This window comes from Triticum aestivum, chromosome 6D, assembly GCF_018294505.1.
Source record: "Triticum aestivum cultivar Chinese Spring chromosome 6D, IWGSC CS RefSeq v2.1, whole genome shotgun sequence".
In the NCBI taxonomy this organism is placed as follows: Eukaryota; Viridiplantae; Streptophyta; class Magnoliopsida; order Poales; family Poaceae; genus Triticum; species Triticum aestivum.
The window spans coordinates 276,454,639-276,478,087 of record NC_057811.1 but is presented as its reverse complement, the minus strand read 5'-3'; positions in this window follow the sequence as shown (position 1 = coordinate 276,478,087).

Here is a 23,449-nt window from a genome sequence, read left to right as displayed (position 1 = left end):
TCTTTTATAACCGGAGATCCGTAACTCCGATTGGATTGAAATTTGAACACGATTTTTATCTGGATATTAGCTTTCTTGCAGCGAAAGAAGGGCAACAACCACAAGTATAGGGGATCAATTGTAGCCTCTTTCGATAAGTAAGAGTATTGAACCCAACGAGGAGCTAAAGGTAGAACAAATATTCCCTCAAGTTCTATCGACCACTGATACAACTCTACGCACGCTTGACGTTCGCTTTACCTAGAACAAGTATAAAACTAAAAGTACTTTGTAGGTGTTTTTGGATAGGTTTGCAAGAATATAAAGAGCGCGTAAATAAAAAGTAGGGGCTGTTTAGATAAAGACACAACTAAATTAGTTTTAGTGGAGAGTTTTTTGTCACGAGAAAGTTATTTGTCCCTAGGCAATCGATAATTAGACCGGTAATCATTATTGCAATCTTATTTGAGGGAGAGGCATAAGCTAACATACTTTCTCTTCTTTGATCATATGCACTTATGATTGGAACTCTAGCAAGCATCCGCAACTACTAAAGATCATTAAGGTAAAACCCAACCATAGCATTAAAGTATCAAGTCCTCTTTATTCCAATTCGCAAACAACCTACTTACCCGGGTCTGTGCTTCTGTCACTCATGCCACCCACCATAAGCAAATCATGAACATATTGAAAACCCTATAGCGGGGATCCCTCACGCTTGCGCGACACGGAGAGAACCATAGGACAGCACCAATAATAAAACATGCAACTCAAACCAATCACGATCATCAATTAACCCATAGGACAAATCGGATCTACTCAAACATCATAGGATAGCCATACATCATTGGGAAATAATATATAGCATTGAGCACCATGTTTAAGTAGAGATTATAGCGGGTAAAAGAGGGGTTACACCGCTGCATGGAGGGGGGAAGAGTTGGTGATGTGGGCGGTGAAGTTGTTGGTGTAGATTGCGGTGATGATGATGGCCCCGGCGGTGTTCCGGCGCCACCGGAAGAGAGGGGGAGAGGGCCTCCCTTCTTCTTCTTCTTCTTCTTCTTCTTCTTCTTCTTCTTCTTCTTCCTTGACCTTCTCCCTAGATGGGAGAAGGGTTTCCCCTCTGGTCCTTGGTCTCCATGGCATGGGAGGGGCGAGAGCCCCTCTGAGATTGGATCCGTCTCTCTGTCTCTCTCTGTTTCTGCGTTCCCAGATCTGGCCTTTCACCGTTTCTTTTATAGCCGGAGATCCGTAACTCCGATTGGATTGAAATTTGAACACGATTTTTATCTGGATATTAGCTTTCTTGCGGTGAAAGAAGGGCAACAACCACTCGGGGTGTCCACGAGGGCCAGGGGCGCGCCCCCCTGCCTCGTGGCCCCCTCGGGCATCGTCTCGCGTTGATTCCACTTCCCAAAAATCAGATATATTCCAAAAAAAATCTCCGTCAATTTTTATTCCGTTTGGACTCCGTTTGATATGGATTTTCTGCGAAACAAAAAACATGCAACAAACAGGAACTGGCACTGGGCACTAGATCAATATGTTAGTCCCAAAAATAGTATAGAAAGTTGCCAAAAGTATATGAAAGCTGTAGAATATTGGCATGGAACAATCAAAAATTATAGATACGACGGAGATGTATCAGGGTGCCCCCGGCCTGCCTCTTTGCTCTATAAATACCCCAATATTCCAGAAACCCTATAGCGATCGACGAAATATTCATCCAGCCGCAGAGTCCAGAACCACCAGATCCAATCTAGACACCATCTCGAATGGGGTTCACCACCTCCATTGGCGCCTCTCCGATGATGCGTGAGTAGTTCTTTGTAGACCTTCGGGTCCGTAGTTAGTAGCTAGATGGCTTTCTCTCTCTTGCTGAATTCTCAATACAATGGTCTCTTGGAGATCCATATGATGTAACTCTTTTGCGGTGTGTTTGTTGGGATCGATGAACTTTGAGTTTATGATCAAATCTATCTTTTTATATCCATGAAAGTTATTTGAGTTTCTTTGATCTCTTATATGCATGATTGCTTATAGCCTCGTATTTCTTCTTCGATATTTGGGTTTTGTTTGGCAAACTTGATCTATTTATCTTGCAATGGGAAGATGTGCTTTGTAGTGGGTTCTATCTTACGGTGCTTGATCCTAGTGACACAAAGGGAAACGACACGTATGTATCATTGCTACTAAGGATAAAATGATGGGGTCTATCTCTACATAGATAGATCTTGTCTACATCACGTCATCGTTCTTATTGCATTATTCCGTTTTTCCATGAACTTAATACACTAGATGCATGCTGGATAGCGGTCGATGTGTGGAGTAATAGTAGTAGATGCAGGCAGGAGTCGGTCTACTAATCTTGGACGTGATGCCTATATAATGATCATTGCCTGGATATCGTCATAATTATTTGAAGTTATGTCAATTTCCCAACAATAATTTGTTCACCTATCATTTGCTATTTTTCTCGAGAGAAGCCACTAGTGAAACCTACGGCCCCCAGGTCTTCTTTCTCATATATTTGCCTTTTTGATCTACTCTTTTTCCTTGCATTTATTTTTAGATCTATTAAACCAAAAATACAAAAATACCTAGCTGCGTTTTATTTCTATTTATTTTATTTGCCTTCTATCTATCAATTTACTACAAATTTATCTCACGTCTGTTTGCCTATTTTGAGGCGTCGTACCCCGGAAGGGATTGACAACCCCTTTAACACGTCGGGTTGCGAGGATTTGTTATCTGTGTACAGGGGCTGTTTACGTTGTGTTGCTTGGTTCTCCTACTAGTTCGATAACCTTGGTTTCATATCTGAGGGAAATACCTACCGCCGCTGTGCTGCATCATCCCTTCCTCTTTGAGGAAATACCGACGTAGCTTCAAGCGACATCAAAAGGAATTTCTGGCGCCGTTGCCGGGGAGGATCTTCAACATATACCAGGTTCCTAATCACAAATCTCATCTCCTTGCAATTTACATTATTTGCCATTTTCCTCTCCCCCACTTCACAAAAATTTGCCGTTTTATTCGCCTCTCTTTTGCCCTTTGCTGTTTTCTTGTCAGTTCTATCCTTTGTTTGAAATCATGAGTGATTTCGGTATGGCACCAACAGATGATGGCCTAACTCCTAAAATTGGACGCACGGGCAATCTGGATGCTAAAACTTTTATCTTGGGGCAAGGAAATGTTATCGTATCCAAGAATTTTTCAATTGTGTTGGAAATCTAAGTCTTGATGATGCTCCTATACTTAAAATTGTGCGGATACTATTTCAACACTAGTTCTGAAACTTGAAAGTAAATTTATTTGTACCCATCCTACCTTGCAAAGATTGTTTTTTGACCTTCCAGTTATAAAGAATCCTACGGCTAAAAAGTTGGCCACTCTTGTTCTTATGAATGAGTTTGACTACATAATATGGGAAGCTAGGGAAATCTTTGATTTTCATGGTATGAATCGTGAAAAACCTGTGATAGATGAAATTCTTTACAATAGTGACTATGCTTTAAGACATTTGCTTGGGGAAAATAAAATCTTTGATGAGAATCTTAAAAAGGAAGTCCCCATTTTAGATATAATCCAACAAGTTTTCAATAATGTTAATCAACATTACTCTTGGATTGTTGCGGGAAATCAAAAGGGGTATGATGAAAACCAACTTAGGATTGCTAAGGCTTCTATGGATAACATGTTTTATGTTGTGTTTACAAAGCCTCACGATGAAAATACCTCTAAGAAAGTTAAGAAGAACGAAGACAAAACTTAGATCCTTGCTTTATGCCTAGCTAAGGGCATAAAACTATAGCGCTTGTTGGGAGGCAACCCAATGATTAAATTTTATTTTTGCTTTTTGCTTTTTGTTCTTGAGTGTTATCACAATTATGCTACTGGTATGATTGTGTTTTTTGTGTTTTAATTAGTGTTTGTGCCAAGTAGAACCGATAGGATCTTGTTGGGTGATAGTTGTTTGGTCTTGCTGAAAAAGACAGAAACTTTGCGCTCACGAAAATAATTATCATTTTTTATCAGAAAGAGATTTTGCCCTGATTCTTTTTGCAGAAGATTAATATACAAATTGCTCAGGTTGTCCTATTTTTCAGAATTTTTGGAGTTCCAGAAGTTTTCGAAAAAGTCTGATTGCTACAGACTGTTCTATTTTGACAGATTCTGTTTTCTTTGTGTTGTGTGCTTATTTTGATGGCTCTATGGTTTTCTTTGATCAGTTTTTGCCATAGAAAAGTTGGAATACAGTAGATATAATGCAAAAACAAAATATGAATTGGTTTGATACAGTACTTGTAGTAGTGGTTTGCTTTCTTATACTAATGGATCTTACGAAGGTTTTGTTGAGTTTTGTGTGATTGAAGTTTTCAAGTTTTGGGTTATCTTACGATGGATGAAGGAAGGATGGAAGAGCCTAAGCTTGGGGATGCCCCAGCATCCCAAGCTATTATCCAAAAATGAGCAACTAACTAAGCTTGGGGATGCCCCAGCATCCCAAGCTATTATCCAAAAATGAGCAACTAACTAAGCTTGGGGATGCCCCCGAGTGGCATCCCCGCTTTCTTCCAACGACCATCGGTATTTTACTCAAAACTATATTTTTATCCGTCACATGATATGTGTTTTGCTTGGAGCGTCTTGTATGCTATGAGTCTTTGCTTGTTTTATTTTGTGTTTTAAGTCATCAATCCTTGCTGGACACACCTATTTGAGAGAGCCAAAATTATGCCATGACTTGTTAGAAGTGCTCTCTATGCTTCACTTAAATTTTCATGAGCTATGGACTTGCTCTAGTGCTTCAGTTATAATTGTGACAAAACCCGGTATCATCATAGATGTGGTGGACTCCTACTTCTATGACAAAAAATCATGACAGAAAATGGGTTTTTCGTCCTGGCGGGCCGGAGACGCAGCTGCATGACATTCTTTGGGCCGTCCATGATGGAAAAAACCATGGTAGAAGCGAGGGCGAGGAAAATATCGGGGAGTTCCCGGTTACGGTGGCTGGTCGGGGGTCGAGTGATGCGCGTTTCTCTCGTACGTACGCGCATATGTGCGAGGCGTTGGGCTCTAACTGAACCCGAGCGAGGCGTTGGGCTCTAACTGAACCCGAGCGATTGCACTGCAGGCCCGAGTGTGATTCCTTCGCTACTGCTGCTAACTGAAGCCGATCGATGCTGCCTCTGGATGAACAGTGAGCGTTATTGAGGGGGTTTGGACGAATAGTTATCGGTGGGGGGTTGGATGAACAGGACCCCGTGGTAGTAGAGGCCGTTGCCGCTGGATGAATAGTAACCCGATCGATCGAGCCGGTGGATGAACAGGACCCCGTGGAGGGCTGGTTGAACAGTAGCCGGTGGAGGGCTGGTTGAACAGTAGCCGGTGGAGGGCTGGATGAACAGTAGCCCGTGGAGGGGTGGTTGAACAGGACCCTGTGGAGAGGGCTGGTTGAACAGTAGCCGGTGGAGGAGCGCGCGGTGGAGGCTTGATGAACAGGAGCCCGTGGATGAACAATCGCAGGTGGAGGCCAGAGGAGGTCGACGGTGGAGATGAACAGTATCCCGTGTAGCCCCGTTTTGCGGTACGCCACACCCCTCCCGATGAACAGGACCCCTGTTTCGACCGTAGCGCCGCAACACAAGTCCGTTTCCTCCGTTTTGCGGTACGCCACACCCCTCCCAATCAACAGGACCCTGTTTCGACCGTAGGAGGTCCGTTTCCTCCGTTTTGTGGTACGCCAGACCCCTCCCGATGAACAGGATCCCATTTCCACCATGGACGGTCGAACACAAGGCCATTTCCTCTGTTCTGCGGTATGCCAAGCCTCGTTTCCATCGCCTGTTCCGTCCAAGCCGGTTGGCTCCCGATGAACAGCACGCGTTCCGTTGCCTCCCGATGAACACGACGCGTTCCGTTGCCTCCCCATGAACACGACGCCGACACAGTTTCTCCGTTCCGACCCAGCCATGTACACGAGCCCTGGCCGTACGTGTGCGTGAGTAGGCGTTCGAGACCCCGCGCGTATGTACGTACGTGACCGTATTTACTTTCTTGCAACATGGCTGCTGTACGTACGTGTACATGCTACGTGCACGCCTCTACTACCACACGTGCGCGCCTCTACTACCACACGTGCCCTTCCTTACACGGCCACGGTTCATCGCTGCAGCCTGCAGACAGATCGATCGACCAGTATGTACGTACACGTTCGCGACCAGGATGACAACGCTACATACGCTTCGACCGGGTGGGTCCCGACTGTCAGGCACTTCCTTGGGTGCGAAGATGTAGCTGGTGGATCCCAGCAGTCAGGGGGCGAATCATTTTTTTTGCCTGTAATATGGACGCACTTCCTTGCGTGCGAAGATGTAGCTGGTGGGTCCTAGCAGTCAGGGGGCGAATCATTTTTTTGCCCGTAATATGGACGCACTTCCTTGCGTGCGAAGATGTAGCTGGTGGGTCCCAGCAGTCAGGGGGAAACATTTTTTTCGCGAATACGGTGGCCCGTCCGGTGGGTCCCTGCTGTTAGGTGGAGGAATAATTATTTTTCGCGTAATAAGGAGGCACTTCCTTGCTGCGGCCGTGGACCCAGCTGTCAGCCTCTCCACGTACAGTACTCTTTCGATGGAAGTCGGTCGTTGACCACATTGACCATCCCGCGCCGAGAGCACCAAGGCGGTGGACGACGGCGAGGCCTAGGAAGAGGACGATGCGGAGCCGGGGAAGACGCGGCAATGGATGCCCACGCGGAGAGGAGTACGAGGGTTCACTGGTTCGGCTGCGGTGTGAGGATGTCGTCGCCGCAGGGCCTGGCCAGCGGTGGGAGTGGTAGGGGGAGGTGAGGCCTCCACGGCAGCACAGCCGGCCATGGGAGGCAGGAGCAGGCGGCACGACCGTCGCTACTTTGGGCGGCTGGAGCAAGAAGACCAGAGGTTGAAGAATCACAGCGGCCGTTGGATGGACATCGTACGGTCAGTGCAGCTAGAATCGTTTATATTGACTAAGTTGACAAAGCCCTTGGTACGCGTCAACTTAGTAGGCCCACAGGCCAGCCTCTGAAACGGTGCGCCCCAGATGTCAGGGGGAGGAATCATTTTTTGGGCGGCTGAAGCTAGAATATCCGAGATTGAAGAAGAAGCACGACATCCGTTGGATGGACATCCAACGAACACTGTTGCTAAAACCGTGTGTTGACTATAAGTTGACAAAGCCTTGCATACGCGTCAACTTAGTAGGCCCACAAGTGTGTGGCAGAGAACTTATAGCCCATTTGCGATTTGTAAGAATGTACAACCCATTTTTGAATTCTAATGGAATTTACTACAGTCCATTTACAGTTTGTTAAAAGTACAACCCATTTTCTAGCTAGGACAACGATTAATAATTTCAACCAACCGTTTAAAACAGAATTCAATAAAATTTCTCACATTTTGATGGGATCCAAAATATTTTTATCCCGAAATTTCTAGTCAGATCAAATACAATTTCAATATAAATTTGTGTTACTTGAAAATCCAACGAAACATTGCGCGCGCAACAATTAATGAAATTAAAATTTTCAAAATCCAGAAATATTATTTTATAAAGTAATTATGTGTTTGGTGCATTTTTTATAGTTACTGCCCAGTTTTTATAATTACATCCCATTTATTATTTCTTAAAGCCCATTTTCTTCTTAAGCCTAATGCATCCCTCCTAGGAAAGATTTGCAGCCCAGCGGGGCGGAGAATAACAAGTTGACCTTGCCTGGGTATTCTTCAAAAAAAGTATAGCTGGGCTAGCCATTTTCAGCTTAAAAAAATTAATATCTGGGCTGGATATCTGACCTGGGCTAGACGGGCCACAACCCGCCCAGTTAACACCCTGCTCTCCTCTGAACAACAACGAAAACATCGCTCAAGAAAAACTCTGCAGTGCTCACACCTCAAAAAGACAAATACTGCTCGAGCTACTTGGTCCCAGCTGTCGGCCGCTCCTTGTGCAATTCTCTCGTTTATTGACTACATAGGTTGACAATGGTGTGGGACCGTGATGTCAGGAAACCAGGAGGAAGCAAAAAATATTACAGTTGTATATAATAAGGAGGCACTTGCGTACGTGCGGCTATGGCCCTGGTGGGTCCCCACTGTCATCCTCTCCAAGTAAAGTCATCTCCTCATTCCTCATGCCGTTGACCATGTTGACAACGCGAGACGGCGGCGCCACGACGAGCGCAACAACTCGAAGGATGACGGAGAGGGCCTCACGGGCCCTACGGATGGTCTGATACAGCGCCCGCTGCTCATTGGGCCACATGTCCGCGACGGCATTGTCGTTCGCTTGTTCACCGGTGCTCGTTGAGGAGATGAAGGTTGCATCACAGGTCCTCCTGTGCTGGTTGCTCTATGGTGAACACGGCATGAACCGGCTTGGACAGTGGCGCCGGCTCCTGGTTGGAAGCTACGTCCATCGTTTGATTGTCGTTGCTCAGCTCGGTGAGCTCGCTGGTAAGCCAGCATGTCCTGGCTGCTGGAACGACCCGCTGCCAAGCACGAGTCTGACTGCCCTGGCCCACCCAGACCGCCTCCCTCGCCCGCGCGCACTTTCCGCCCGAAACGGTCAGCGCCGCCCGCCCCGCTTCCCGGTGCAGGCAATTTCTCCGCCTTCAAACGACACAAGTGCTATCCGTCCATCTGTCTGTCGCCCACATTAATGATACACGGTTGCCGAGGCGGCTACTCCGGCACCACATGTCCGTCCCTCCGCCGTCCACCATTGCTATATAAACTGCTGCGCTGGCCATAGCCGCAATCATCCGCCTCCGTTCCCTTTCTCCTGTCCACACCACTACTCCCACCATGGCTTCCTCGCGCTCCAGCGCTCTTCGGGACGGGCGGACGACGGACCACAAGGAGATGGCAGCCATTGCTGCCGACTGGCTGGCCGGCAGGCAGCCGGAGGATGACGACGTCTCAATGGAGAACATGGTAGTCGACGATCCGTCGCCTACCCCCTCCCGCGCGCCATCCTCGCCGGTGCATTGCACCATGACCATCGGCGAGGCCCGTGCCCAATACATGGACACGGTGAGGCAGAAGCGTCAGGAGCAGTTCTGGGAGGCGCAGGCCGACGCCGCCTACAACCACCATCTCCTCCAGGAGCACCTGTAGGCGGAGGAGCAGATCATCGCGGAGCGGGAGGAGCAGATCGTCGCGGATCGGGCGGAGCAGGAGGCGCTGCTCGACTCATACCGCTCCGCCCGCGAGGGCCGCCTCGAGCGCTGGCGGTACAGCATGCAGGTGGCGGAGGCTGCGGCCGCCTACAAAGAGGGCGATGAAGCGGGCGAGGAGCTATTTGGCGAGACCGAGGACGAGGCAGAGGACAATGCCGGCTCCGAAGAGTCCCCGCTCCGCTGGCGTCGACGAGGCCGTGCTCTACCGAGGCCCCGCGGCGCCAACAATGAGGCAGAGGACACCACCGGCTCCGCCGAGGCGCCGCGGCGCCAACAACGAGGCAGAGGACACCACCGGCTCCGTCGAGGCCCCGCCCCGCCAACAACGAGGCAGACGACATCGCCGGCTCAGCCAAGGCCCCACCCTGCCGGCAATGAGGGGGAGGATTTCTCCCGCTCCGCCGAGGCGCCGCCCCGCCGGCAACGAGACAGAGGACATCGCCGGCTCCGTCGAGGCCCCGCCCCGCTGCCAACGAGGCCGCGCCACACAGAAAACGAGGAAGAGTTGAACACGGTAGGTCACCGCCGCTCGGGTCCAAGTAAGGCCACCGCTGCTACCCTCTGGTTGAAGCCAAGCTAGGCGGGTTGACCATTGACGGCCGATTAGCTTCTTGGCGGTGACGTGGAGTCAGAGAGCTATGTTGGAGAAGGACGCTGCTTCAGTTACTTAACTGCAGGTGCAGTTGGGTCACTGGCATGTGGGCCCAAGAGGCATCTGGCCCACATGTAAGTGACGCAACTGCACCTGTTGTTATGTCACTGAAGCTCAGTCCGCTGGAGAAGAAGCTTTTGTTCGGCTCAGCCGGACACGGGTGCTACGGTTAATTAATTATACCTCCAGCGCACCCCTTTTTAGTTGAAGAATGTATGAAATGTAATGAAATCCGACATGTTTATATGAATTCCGGCAGTGTATGAATGAATTTAGTTTGATTTGTTTGAATTCTTGTATCACTGGCATTGGATGAACATGCAAAACAATACGTACTAGCATTATTCCCAGGGTGATCACCTCGTTTGTAGCAGTTTCACATGTACTCCCTCCGGTCCTTTTTAGTCTGCATATAAGTTTTGTCTGAAGTCAAAGTATCTCTACTTTGACCAATCTTACAAAAAAGTATCAACATTCACAATGTAAAATCAACTGACTTGAAAGAAATCTAATATGCTAAGTAAAAAGGAACAGAGGGAGTACAAAATTTAGCGTTCCTGTACATTGCAACCAACACACAGGCCTGACAATTCATAGAGAACATTCAAAACAATCAATGATTATGCATCTCAGCGATTCACATGTCAGAGCCAATATCGATAGGTGCTGCTAACAGCAAAGGGCGTCCCATTCGAAAATATCAAACGCATGTCTTCTTGCTAACATCAATGGGCAAGATTTGACAAGGTTGTCCCATTCCAAAATGTCAAATGTGTATTGTTTTTGCGTACATCAATGAGCAAACATTGACAAGGTTTTCCCATTCCAAAATATCAAATGCCTACGATTGTGGAATGGGCAGGGTTTGCCATCAGTTCGGACATTGATATGGCACCTCGTGTTAAATAAACCAGTTGTTCTTTTTGTGCAGTTCCACCAAAATCAACCAAATTCGTGCGTAGCTTGTATGATTTCGCCTTTATATGTTGCAACGCCTTGAACATATCGGCACCTTCTTCCTTGTGGTGGAAATGAATGATTCGAGAATATTCGATGTATTCGTGAACATTTTGTGCAGTTCCCATTGAAATCAAACTGAGCACCCCTGTTTGCATAAATACAAAAAGTGATTAGTATAAAGCAAACTGTACTATGAATTGACAGTTTAAACAGTCAACCTACATGATCCATGCAGAGCACACATTTAAAAAAATGGAACTCACCGGAAGGAATCGTAAAACAACATTGTACTGGCCATCACAACAACAAAGATGCAGATCCGTGAGTCCTTCTGAGCTGAAGTTAGTTTGTTCTTGTGGGCAATAATGTAACCCTCCTTCAACTGCTCCCTTCTTAAGAAGAGAGGCTTGGCTTCTTTATCCTGGCATAATCGGAACTAGCCACTTCACGTACTCCATATTCTTCTTCAGAGGAGGATGATCCTGTTGTGCAAAGACAACAGGACAACAAAATGCTAGCATCCCTGTTTGCTCGAAAAAAAGGAAAGGAAATATTTAAAACAACACAGATGAAGCACTTCTCAAGGACAATACCACTTTCTCATGACAGTATCTAAACAGTAGCACAACACCAATAGAGATGAGAAAGCTCAATCATATGGATGAAATCCGTGGGCGAGTACCAACCTTTATCAGGAGGCTTATTGTGTAGAGCATACAGATCAAGCACTTCTCTGGAACCATCTGTTGTTATCTACTGTGGTTGCCATGCTTACTATATACTCCTCGATTAGTTTAATGTTTCCAACATCTTCTTGTGCAGTTCCACTAAAATATATGGTATCTTCAAAGAAGATCCCTGTTTGCACAAGTAGAGATAATTACATATTACATTAAGAGTGGCATCAAATCAGTGGCAATACAATTGCTCGTTCTAGCCATAGCAATAAATTAAGATGCAAAACTATATCATTACTTGTGTCATCACAGTCCAGTGCTTCATTACAGCACCGGGAGTTGATTTTTGTTTTTCTTCCGCTTGTTCTTCCCCTTCATCACTTGGTTCAATAACATACAAGCTTCACCTTCAATGTAAGATTTAGCATGTCAATTAGGGCGCACAAGTATAGCACTAAACAACGACGTTAATTTTCAGATGAAAGTGGCAAAATACAGGCCAACAGTTGTGAAATATCCTTATCTTACCTCAATGGGATATTACGGTGCACATACAGATTGGAAGTCTTGTCTCCATTTGTGCAGTTCCCTAAAATCAAGCAACATTAGCGTACAAGTAACACAACATATGACAACACACTGCACAATCATGTGAAAGAAGGCTAGTACTAACCTCTCGTGACGCGGAATTCAAACAACTCACAAGAAGAAGATCTGAACCAAATTTTCCAACATAGATAGGAAGTAAGATCTCCTCTTGTGCAGTTCCACTAAGATCAAGCAATCAAGCAACGTTGTCGGCATGACATTTTGGTTGAACAGCACAAAACACTCTTAAAACAAAAGTGTTTTGTGCAGTGCAACAAAAGGTCACAATAGCAACAAGGTGAAGTAGATAACCCTGTTTACACAGAGGTGCAAAGGAAACAACGAGTGGTCAATAACGGTGGATGACACAGAAGCCAACAAAAAGAAGCATCTAACTTATCTAAATGGGAAAGAAAGCAAGACAGTAGCATTTCTCAAACGGTGGCATTGATTAATATTAACAGAGATTATATTAACAATAAAATTCGTTAAACATGTAATTTACTTTTAACTGTGGCATTGCATCAATTTTCCAACGGCATTATTAGAGGGTGTTTGTTTACAGTGACATTTTGGTGTAGGGACTAAAAAAAGTCCGTGTCAGTCCCATCTAAACCAAACAGGAGGGACTTTTAGGGACTAAAGAAAGAAGACCCCGAGGGAGAGTCTTTTTGGGACTTCTTCCAATAGTTGCCCCTGCCCCGCATCGCAGCTTGTCTCTATTAGTTCATTACTAGGGGTAACATGGTCTTTTAGCATGTCATTTAATAACCTCTAGTCCATGTTTAGTCCCTGGAACCAAGCAGGTAGGGACTAGGGAGTTTTAACCAAACATGGCCTTAAATTAACAACAGCTAAAGAGTTGTAGGGGACAGTGGACGCACTAGCACCATGTGCATCTACCGATGTATGAAGGGGTGATGCACAGTCTGTTGCAACAAAGAACAAAAACAACCAAGGAGCATATTTGTGTTGGTCCCAGTTTTGTTATCTTTAGACACCTTTCCCTATGTGAGCGCAGCAAATCTAGTCCCGCTCAAACTCTACAGCCTTGTCCCCCAAAACAAAAGATCAGTTCGTTACAGATGTGCGTATTGTGTTTGTCATTGTTTCCCCTTTTCGACCAACATGGGTGCTGGATAGCCAGTCTATACTAGTACTTTCCCCCTTCCTTTCCTCTTTGAACCACGTCCTAGATTCATGCTATACAACTTTCCCCACTACTTTCCTGTTTGATCCAACACCTAGATTCGAGTGCAGAAGCGGAAAAAGCCCACATGCAGCTAGAGAAATGCATGTGGAATAAGTAAATTATACCTTAAGGTTCTTGGGGTGGGGTTCGGTGGGCGACCGGAGGTCATTCGGCCCACACTATGTACGGCGACGAGGAAGAAGGGGTCGGAGGCCCTCCCCCGCCGCTGCTGGGTGAAGAGAACAGCTGTGCCGGTAGTGGATTCCGTTCCTCGCCGACGGCGACAGCGTTAAGCCTCCTTCCCTTCCCGGCGGACGGATCCTGCCAGCTCTTTGACCAGCAGTGAGGGGAGAGAGGGAGGCCAACGAAGTCTTGTTTAGATCTGGAGAGGGTGAGAGAGTGTGAAGAGAGCAACTACAAGCACTGAGGCTCCAGCGTGTATATATATACTGGAGAGAGAGTGGGAAGAGTGCAAACCCTAGAAAACAAGCGCCGAGGTTGCAGCGTATACGTGATGAGGTGATTATACGGTCACTACGAGATCGTATAGCTCCGTATCCATCCATTTTGACCAGTCAAAAAATCCTCCTGGCACCGCCCCAGATCACTTTCTCTCTCTGTCATGCAGGGCCTACCTGTCATTGGGTGGAAGAAAGAAGTCGAACAAAAACAAAATTATGCTCAAGTGTAGTTATCGAACCCGAGACCTCAAGTTTGATGAGCGAACAGGCTAACCAGCTACATGTGATAGCCTGGCTTAATAGGAATGATAGACTACTCATATCAATAAGGAATTCCTTCTTTTCCGGAAGCCCATTCGGACAGAACTCCAAAGTTAAGCGTGCTCAGCTTGGAGTAATTTCAGGATGGGTGACCGACCGGGAAGTTGCTCCCGGGTGCGCACGAGTGAGGACAAAGTGCGCAGAAAAGACTAGTATTGATCTGTGGGGCCAGTCTAGATCCCGCCATGAGTAATGACCACCAGCGGGTGTGTCCGGGGCGTTACAAGTTGGTATCAGAGCCGACCCTCACGGTTACACAGATGTTTGCGGACAGGTGCGCGGTCATGTTGTTCATGCCGTTTGTGACCTGTCGTGGCACACGGCATGGCACATGTACCGGACTGAATGCACAGACGTATGTGCCAATAGGGAACATTCCTGTGGCCCGACGAGGACGTCGGTTCCTTTGAGTGGGGGTGTATGTGATAGCCTGGCTTAATAGGGATGATAGACTACTCATATCAATAAGGAATTCCTTCTTTTCCGGAAGCCCATTCGGACAGAACTCCAAAGTTAAGCGTGCTCAGCTTGGAGTAATTTCAGGATGGGTGACCGACCGGGAAGTTGCTCCCGGGTGCGCACGAGTGAGGACAAAGTGCGCAGAAAAGACTAGTATTGATCTGTGGGGCCAGTCTAGATCCCGCCATGAGTAACGATCACCGGCGGGTGTGTCCGGGGCGTTACACTACACCACCCCCACGTTATGTTTAACGAGAGGAAAATAACCTTTAATACATTCCTGCATTCGTGTGACAAGCATGCCGTTTTTTTGCGTTGGAGTCATTGGGATTTAAAGGGGTGTATCTTACCTCACACATCTCGCTACTGCTCGTGAACACTGTCCAATTGATCCCTCTGTTCGCTCATGTACTATTTTAAGTGAATCCGTATTATAACATGCACACAATTTTGGGCACTTGTATTCGACTTAAGTCAGTGTGCCGCCGTATCTCGTACTACTCCCTCCGTCTAGGTGTAATAAGTCACGTTAGAAGGTGCAGCGGGACCAAGGTGCAAGTAGATTTTTTTCAAAACGAGGTGCAAGCAGATTGGAGGAGAAGGAGAAACTTGACCAGTCCTTCCTCCAATCAAAGCCCTGATTTCTGTCTCTATACGCAACAATTAATCACAACAACTAAGAGATGCCGTTTTAGCTACCATGCAGGGCCACGTATTAACTCGCATGCATCAACGCGTAGTTGCGCTCCATGCATTGGGTTTCCGCGGGAGATAACAAGGCAGAGCAAGGAGCGTTTGGTTTACATTGCTAGGCTGGTCATAGTGGTGAGTAACTTGGACTAGTAACATGCATATGTTACTAGTCTATGTTACTACTTTCATAGTAGGTAGTAACATATGGATGGTAACATGCAAGTCTTCGTTAATTGAGATATAGACTCATTTTACCTCGGCATGTGTGTGTTAGAGAGAGCGACACATCGACCTACTCCTACAGAGAGATGGTGTGCAGTGTATGATTTAGCCACGAGAGTCGGTGCGTCCTCTCGTTTCTGGGTGTTCGGTCGGGACAGCTGCCACGCCCGCTCCTGACCAGCCTGGCCCACCCAAAGCCCCTCCATCGCCCGCGCGCGCTTCCCACCCAAAACGGTCAGCGCCGCTCCAAAGAATCGGTGCCGCATTCATGCCCGGGCAGAGAGGATGCGACCTCTCACTGGCGCCTGCGTTGAAGGGAGAAGCGAATTCAAGAGTGATGGTTGCTACGTCCGTCCAACTTACTGCTGGGTCTATGTGATTTGACGGCTCATTGGTCATTATTACTGAGGTGATAGGACTGCTGGATGTCCCACGCTTTCGGCGAAAGGAGGTACTACTAGATTACAATTTTCTCCATTCTCAGCGGAGGAGTGCGAGAGCAGTGAAAACACGCAGGCTCAGTGATTACATGGCCCACCTCACACTATCACCATATTTTCTGGACACTGTGCGACACCTAACTCTTTACATAGTACTAGTATAGTACGTACTGTAATTTATCAGCGAGATAAATTTGTACAATGCTATGAAGCTTCCAGCTTCTGTTTCATGTATCTTGCGTCCAAGGTTGCCTGTTGCAACATTTCATCAAATACAAAGAAGACTAACATGTTGGAAATATGCCCTAGAGGCAATAATAAAATGGTTATTATTATATTTCCTTGTTCATGATAATTGTCTATTGTTCATGCTATAATTGTGTTATCCGGAAATCGTAATACATGTGTGAATACATAGACCACAACATGTCCCTAGTGAGCCTCTAGTTGACTAGCTCGTTGATCAACAGATAGTCATGGTTTCCTGACTATGGACATTGGATGTCATTGATAATGGGATCACATCATTAGGAGAATGATGTGATGGACAAGACCCAATCCTAAGCATAGCACAAGATCGTGTAGTTCGTTTGCTAGAGCTTTTCCAAATGTCAAGTATCATTTCCTTAGACCATGAGATTGTGCAACTCCCGGATACCATAGGAGTGCTTTGGGTGTGCCAAACGTCACAACGTAACTGGCTGGCTATAAAGGTGCACTACGGGTATCTCCGAAAGTGTCTGTTGGGTTGGCACGAATCGAGACTGGGATTTGTCACTCCGTATGACGGAGAGGTATCTCTGGGCCCACTCGGTAATGCATCATCATAATGAGCTCAATGTGACCAAGTGTTTGGTCACGGGATCATGCATTACGATACGAGTAAAGTGACTTGCCGGTAACGAGATTGAACAAGGTATTGGGATACCGACGATCGAATCTCGGGCAAGTAACGTACCGATTGACAAAGGGAATTGTATACGGGATTGATTGAATCCTCGACATCGTGGTTCATCCGATGAGATCATCGTGGAACATGTGGGAGCCAACATGGGTATCCAGATCCCGCTGTTGGTTATTGACCGGAGAGTCGTCTCGGTCATGTCTGCATGTCTCCCGAACCCGTAGGGTCTACACACTTAAGGTTCGATGACGCTAGAGTTGTAGAGATATTAGTATGCGGTTAACCAAAAGTTGTTCGGAGTCCCGGATGAGATCCCGGACGTCACGAGGAGTTCCGGAATGGTCCGGAGGTAAAGATTTATATATGAGAAGTCCTATTTTGGCCACCGGAAACTGTTCGGGATTTTTCGGTATTGTACCGGGAAGGTTCTAGAAGGTTCTGAAGTGGGGCCCACCTGCATGGGGGGACCCACATGAACGTGGGTAGTGGGGGCAAGGCCCCACACCCCTGGTCAAGGCGCACCAAGATCCCACCTTAGAAGGAATAAGATCATATCCCGAAGGGATAAGATCAAGATCCCTAAAAAAGGGGGATAACAATCGGTGGGGAAGGGAAATGATGGGATTTCTTTCCCCCACCTTTGCCAACGCCCCAATGGACTTGGAGGGCAAGAAACCAGCCCCCTCCACCCCTATATATAGTGGGGAGGCGCATGGGAGAAGCACCCCAAGCCCTGGCGCCTCCCTCCCGTGACACCTCTTCCTCCCCGCTTGCGCTTGGCGAAGCCCTGCCGGGATCCCGCTACTTCCACCACCACGCCGTTGTGCTGCTGGATCTCCATCAACTTCTCCTCCCCCCTTGCTGGATCAAGAAGGAGGAGACGTCCCTGCTCCGTACGTGTGTTGAACGCGGAGGTGCCGTCCGTTCGGCGCTAGGATCATCGGTGATTTGGATCACGACGAGTACGACTCCATCAACCCCGTTCTCTTGAACGCTTCCGCGCGCGATCTGCAAGGGTATGTAGATGCACTCCCCTATCTCTCGTTGCTAGATGACTCCATAGATTGATCTTGGTGATACGTAGAAAATTTTAAATTTCTGCTACAATCCCCAAGATAACATGCATGCTACTGCATCTCAATGATTGACAGATCATAGACAATATGTACTCCCTCCATTCCAAAATAAGTGTCTCAACTTTATGCAAACTTTAGTACAAAGTTGTACTACTACTAAAGTTGACACTTATTTTGGAACAAAGATAGCTAAAGAAAAAGAAGGATCCATGCAGTCCCTAGCCCTTGAACCGTAAACCCTAACCAGGCTTTAATTTGCTGGCAACGTTGGAGCTTCCTAAGAAATGAAGTTTGCAACCCTTTGACCATCGGATCATTTTGTGCAGTTTCACCAAAATCGAGATGAGCATCCCTGTGGCAAAGAAATTGAAGAAGCGTGATTAGAATAAGATTACTGGGACTAGTTGATGAGACATAAAATCATCACAAATATAGTACGTAGAAGCCAGTGGAGGTATGTGCGGGGCAAAGAAGTAGAGAAATATCCACATGGAGTGATGTGGGCAGCTGGAGCAGTGGTGCAAGCCGGCTGTAAAGGGAGTTGTACCTGAGGGATGTCGGGATGTAGCTCAACCTAGAGGAGGGCAGCGGGAGGAGGCAACTGCCCACGTCGCGGCACTGAGCAATGGACGAAGGCAACCTCACCGGCTTTGTGAGAGAGAACGGCGGGGACCCCCGATCGGGACGTGCCGACAGTGGGTTTTCACTATCGGCGACGGTGACCGCATCTAGACTAAGCATCCACCCCTTCCCCCAGCGGACGTGATCCGCCGGGATGTTAGAGATGTGGCCACGGTCGTTTTGTGCGAGAGAGTGTGAAAACCGAAGAGAGCAACCCCAGCAAGCAATCGTGTAGGCTCGTCCTGCCTATGTATACAGTGGAGCGGTTTCCTTTTCTCTCCATATGAACCTATTTATATTGCGTACGTGCCACTGAAGAAAAAAACTTTATTTATAAATGACGCGGCACCTACTACTCGTTCTCCTATAAATCTTGCGCTTGGCATCTCCAAAATATTAACCTTGCGATTGGCTCTTCGCCTCTTTGGGAAGTCGAGCAATAATGGTACTGCAATATATATCATTCTGGCTATATGAGACCGAATGAATTGCTGCACGTCCACCACGTGGCGAGGGCCGAGGGGCGAGGGAGAGTGCGTACTATTACGTCCGTTTCAATATGGACTACATACGGAGCAAAATGAGTGAATCTACACTCTAAAATACGTCTATATACATCAGTGTTTGGAGTATGTACTAGTAGTTCATATTGAAATCTACTAAAGGACATATATTCCAAACAATATGATAATCTCTCTAACCAAGGTAGGGACGAGGAGTAAACGGAGAGAGTACTAGTAAAATTTTCTCCTCGTCCTACGAGCCACCGCGCGCATGGGCGAGGGAGCGGGCGTAAGGCGTACTAGTAAGCAAGCTTCACCTCATCCTGCGAGCCACCGCGCCCGTGGGCGGGGGAGACGACGTACTAAGCAAGCTTCTCCTCGTTCTGCGAGTTGACGGGACACATCAAAAGTACTCCAGTGTATGGAGCCTTGCCTCTAAGGTAGGCCCCACATGGTTTGCCTCTTTTTTAACATAACGCGTCAAGTCGCAATTTGTTTGTTCACCCGTGGTAGACGATCCTCCATCAAGTGGAAAACCAGTACACGTGTCAAATTACCACATTGGCTACCTTTTCGTACAGAAATGAGCTCCACCGTGTACCCGCGCGGGTGTGCTTGGGAAAGAGATGGGAGTACGTGCGCTGTGCGTGCACCTCTTCTCTTCGTGCACGTCCCCCACCTACGTGGGTGTGTGTAAGAGAGATACAAACCTAGACAGATGGCGTGTGTGTTCGTGAGTGTTTTTTGTTTTTTTGGGGGGGTGTTGATTTCGTGAATGTATTTGTGGGAATATGTGTCGATGACATCTCAAACAAAATTTTGCATGCAATGTGTGTGAAATAGAGGCATATCCATATCATATAGAGAGGGCCAGAGGGGGCGATCCACGAAAAGAGAGGGAGGGGTCATAGATATCGATAGAGTCGAAGAGAGGATCAAGTGGGTGGGTGCGAGATGGATGAAGAGAGCCATCGAAATTGTGTGTGTGCAAGTCAAAGATATAGGGCGACTGACCTACCAGAACGTCAGAGGGCACAGGGCAAGTTTGTGTGTGGCAGGAAGACATGACTAGAGCGCTCAATGTATCGGTGTGTGTGGGGGGGGGTGGGGGGGGGGGAGGGGGGAGGCAGAGGCCTAACTAAAGAGGTAGAATGACTCGTATATGTGTTGAGAAGGAAAGACCCAGCTATGTCTTGAGGGAGATGGGTCGACATCCATACATAACTGAAGGACGGGAAATAGGTTGGGACAGAGAGAGAGAGGGAGAGAGAGAGAGGAGAGAGAGGAAGGGAGAGGGGTAGAGTGCTGGATGGGTGATGGAGTTGCTTCTCGAAGATGGTGGGAGAGGCCTACTAGACAAACTGAGGGTAGAACTGCAATATTATCAATAAGAGTGGGGATGTGTTTCTGTTTCTGTGTGTGCCTGTGCGTGATAGATCTGTCGGGACGCATGCATGGATGATGAAGGGGAACCATGTGTTTGCTAAGCAAACCTAACTAGATCGGTGGATCAATTGTTGTTTGTCGGAGGAAGGGAGAGACATAACTAATGAGGTAGATCGATCGACGCGTGGGGAAAAACGAGTTATAATTAAGGACGTAGCTAGCTATATGTATAGCGGGAGATCGGTCGGTGTACATCCATTTGTTAGAGGCAAATAAGGCCCAGCGAAACGGATAGACAGAGAGAATGGAGCTAGGAGGTGGTGCGAGAGGCTGAGCTACTAGCTAGATAGGGGGAGGAGTGTGCGGTTGTGAGATCGATGAAAAGAGGGGCGAGAGTTTACACGTGTGTGGGACCGTATGAGAGACACAAGGCATGGACATAGAAGGAGGAGATGAAAGGTGCGTGTGTACGTATGTTGTAGGCAGACGCCGGAGAGGTCTATCGATCGGTGTGTGTCGGAAAGGAGTTGTGGAGACTGTGGGAGAACGACCTAAAGAAAAAAAAATGAATGTGCGCGATGGATAGAATGCTGAGGGAGGGGGAGGGCGAGGAGGGCATGTGCATGCACGAGAGAAAGTTAGTGCTAGCTATAAAGGTTAGAGGATTGTGTGGGTGTAAGAGACTAACAAAGATCATAATTTGATACGAAAGTGGATTCATATATTTGAGTAGGAGATCATAGTGTTATAAACATATGCATGCATGAATATAGCGGTGATACGCGTGTTGTGGTTTTGCACATGTTATACCATAATGTGATAATGCATGGCGTTTGCAACTCATAGCTAAATGTCGAACAATCTAAACCATACTATACATTGAACAATCTCACATTTTATTTGAATTTGTGATAATGTGTGGCGTTTGTAGCTTACAACTAAATATCGAACAATCTAAATAATACTATATATGAAACATTCTCACATTTTATTTGAATTTGTGGTAATATGTGGTGTTTGCAACTCACATCTAAATACTTGTAGGTGTAGGGGGTGGGGCACCATAAATTATGTGATAAACACATTATACATACTAGCAAAAGGGCCCGTGCGTTGCAACGGGAGATTTTTTTTATAATCTTCAATGGCCATGACCACATTTTGCTGCATCATCGAGATAAAATATCACTCTCAATTTCAAGAAATCATGACATTTTTTTAAACTCGTGCACATATTTGAAATCGTAAATATTTTTAAATTTTTGAACACTTTTACAAATTTTCTAACATTTTCTAAAATCAAGAACATAATTTGATTCATTAACATTTTAAACTATTTTAGAACTTTTTTTAAAAGTGTCAACATTTTTTTAAACAATTATCTTGAATCGGTGAACATTTCTAGAATCGACGAACATTATTTTGTAAATTGTTGGAACAATTTTTGAAATCCACGAACATTTTCTGAAATGCATGACCATTTTTGAATCAACGAACATTTAGTGAATGAATGAACTATTTTGTAAGTCACGAACAGTTTTTGAGTTTTAAGGATATTTTTCCATTCATAAATATTTTTTGAATTGGGAAAATTGTGTTCAATTTCATTACAATTTTTTTAATAAACGAACTTTTGAAAAAATCATGAACATTTGTTTTCAAAATTTGGAACATTTTTTGAATAAGAAAATATTTTCATTACAAAATCACGAACATATTTTGACTCGACAAACATTTTATGATTTATTAAACATTTTACTTCAAAATTGTCATTTTTTAAATTTTCCGACCTTTTTTGAATTCCCTAATTATTTATGATGTATATTGAGAATATAGTAACTTCTGCCAAGAAAATAATTCTAAAAAATCATACACTTGCACTCACCTTCGTGCAGTATTTTTTTTCTGTTCGTGCTATACATCGCCTTGTACATGTTCACATTGTGTTCTTTTTATATGAAGGCAATCACGTGTTGCTTCCATTGATTAAGGAGAGTGTTCAGTACATTGAAATGCAGTACAAGGAAAGGTGAAAATACAAAGAAAATAAAGAACTCTGGTTCCAGAAGATTATTTACAGAGTATAGTTTTGCTTGCTCGAAGCTTGCTGCAATTGGAAGAAATCCACATATAGCTTGTTCTCTGCGAAACTTTGCAAGGCTTCAACGCTATCCGTTCAACAAATTATCTTCCTCCAACAAAGTAGTATACTCCTGTGGTCCTACCATGAATTTTAAAATCTGTAGAGAGCCGCATGATTGTTTAGTACTCCAAAAGAATTAAATGCGCCATGGTAATTTAAATTTTGAAACATGCTTTTGCATACACAATGACGATATGCTCCATTATATCCATTGAAGTAGTGACAAATTGGTTACTGCAGCCTGTTCAAAAAAAGGGCAATGAATTCTTAACTCAAGTGTAGGATCAGAAAAATGAGACTGACATCCACTGATGGGATAGTAGGCAAGATGAATATGTGTTGCTTCTATTGGAGCTAAATCCTTAGCCATGGCATGCATCATCGGTTTACTTACACTATGAGGAAAAATATTAAAAGCTTTTGGCATAAAAACCTGCATATATTTCTCACTTCTACTGGAAAAACATGTCTAGATGAGCATTATGTCTATGCAAAATTCAGCTAGCAGCAGCAATGGCAAAATTCAGCTAGCAGCGAAGCACCACATCATCGCTATCTCATTCTCCTTATCACAACCCGTCCGAGGCCGTGGCAATGGAGAGAGCAAAAATCGCAAGGGCCTACCCAATAAGTATGACTCAAAACCAGCACAGGTCCCCATCCCATTTTTTAACACGACGCGCTTCAAGCACACTTTCCTCAGCTACATGTATTAAACTACCATCAAGGCTACCAGACAACACATAAGCTCCTGTTTTTGGAACATCACACATGTCTTGTTAAGAGGAAATGGGCAATAGCACCACCAAGTAAATCAATCTCGAAGAAGAAATAAAGTTTCCAGACGTGTTTACTGAACTGTGTACACAAATGTACGTCAGGTCCCTTCTCTACAGTTTCATATTGGAGAATAATGATGTCTCATCAAAATGGTGAGGTTAATTTACAA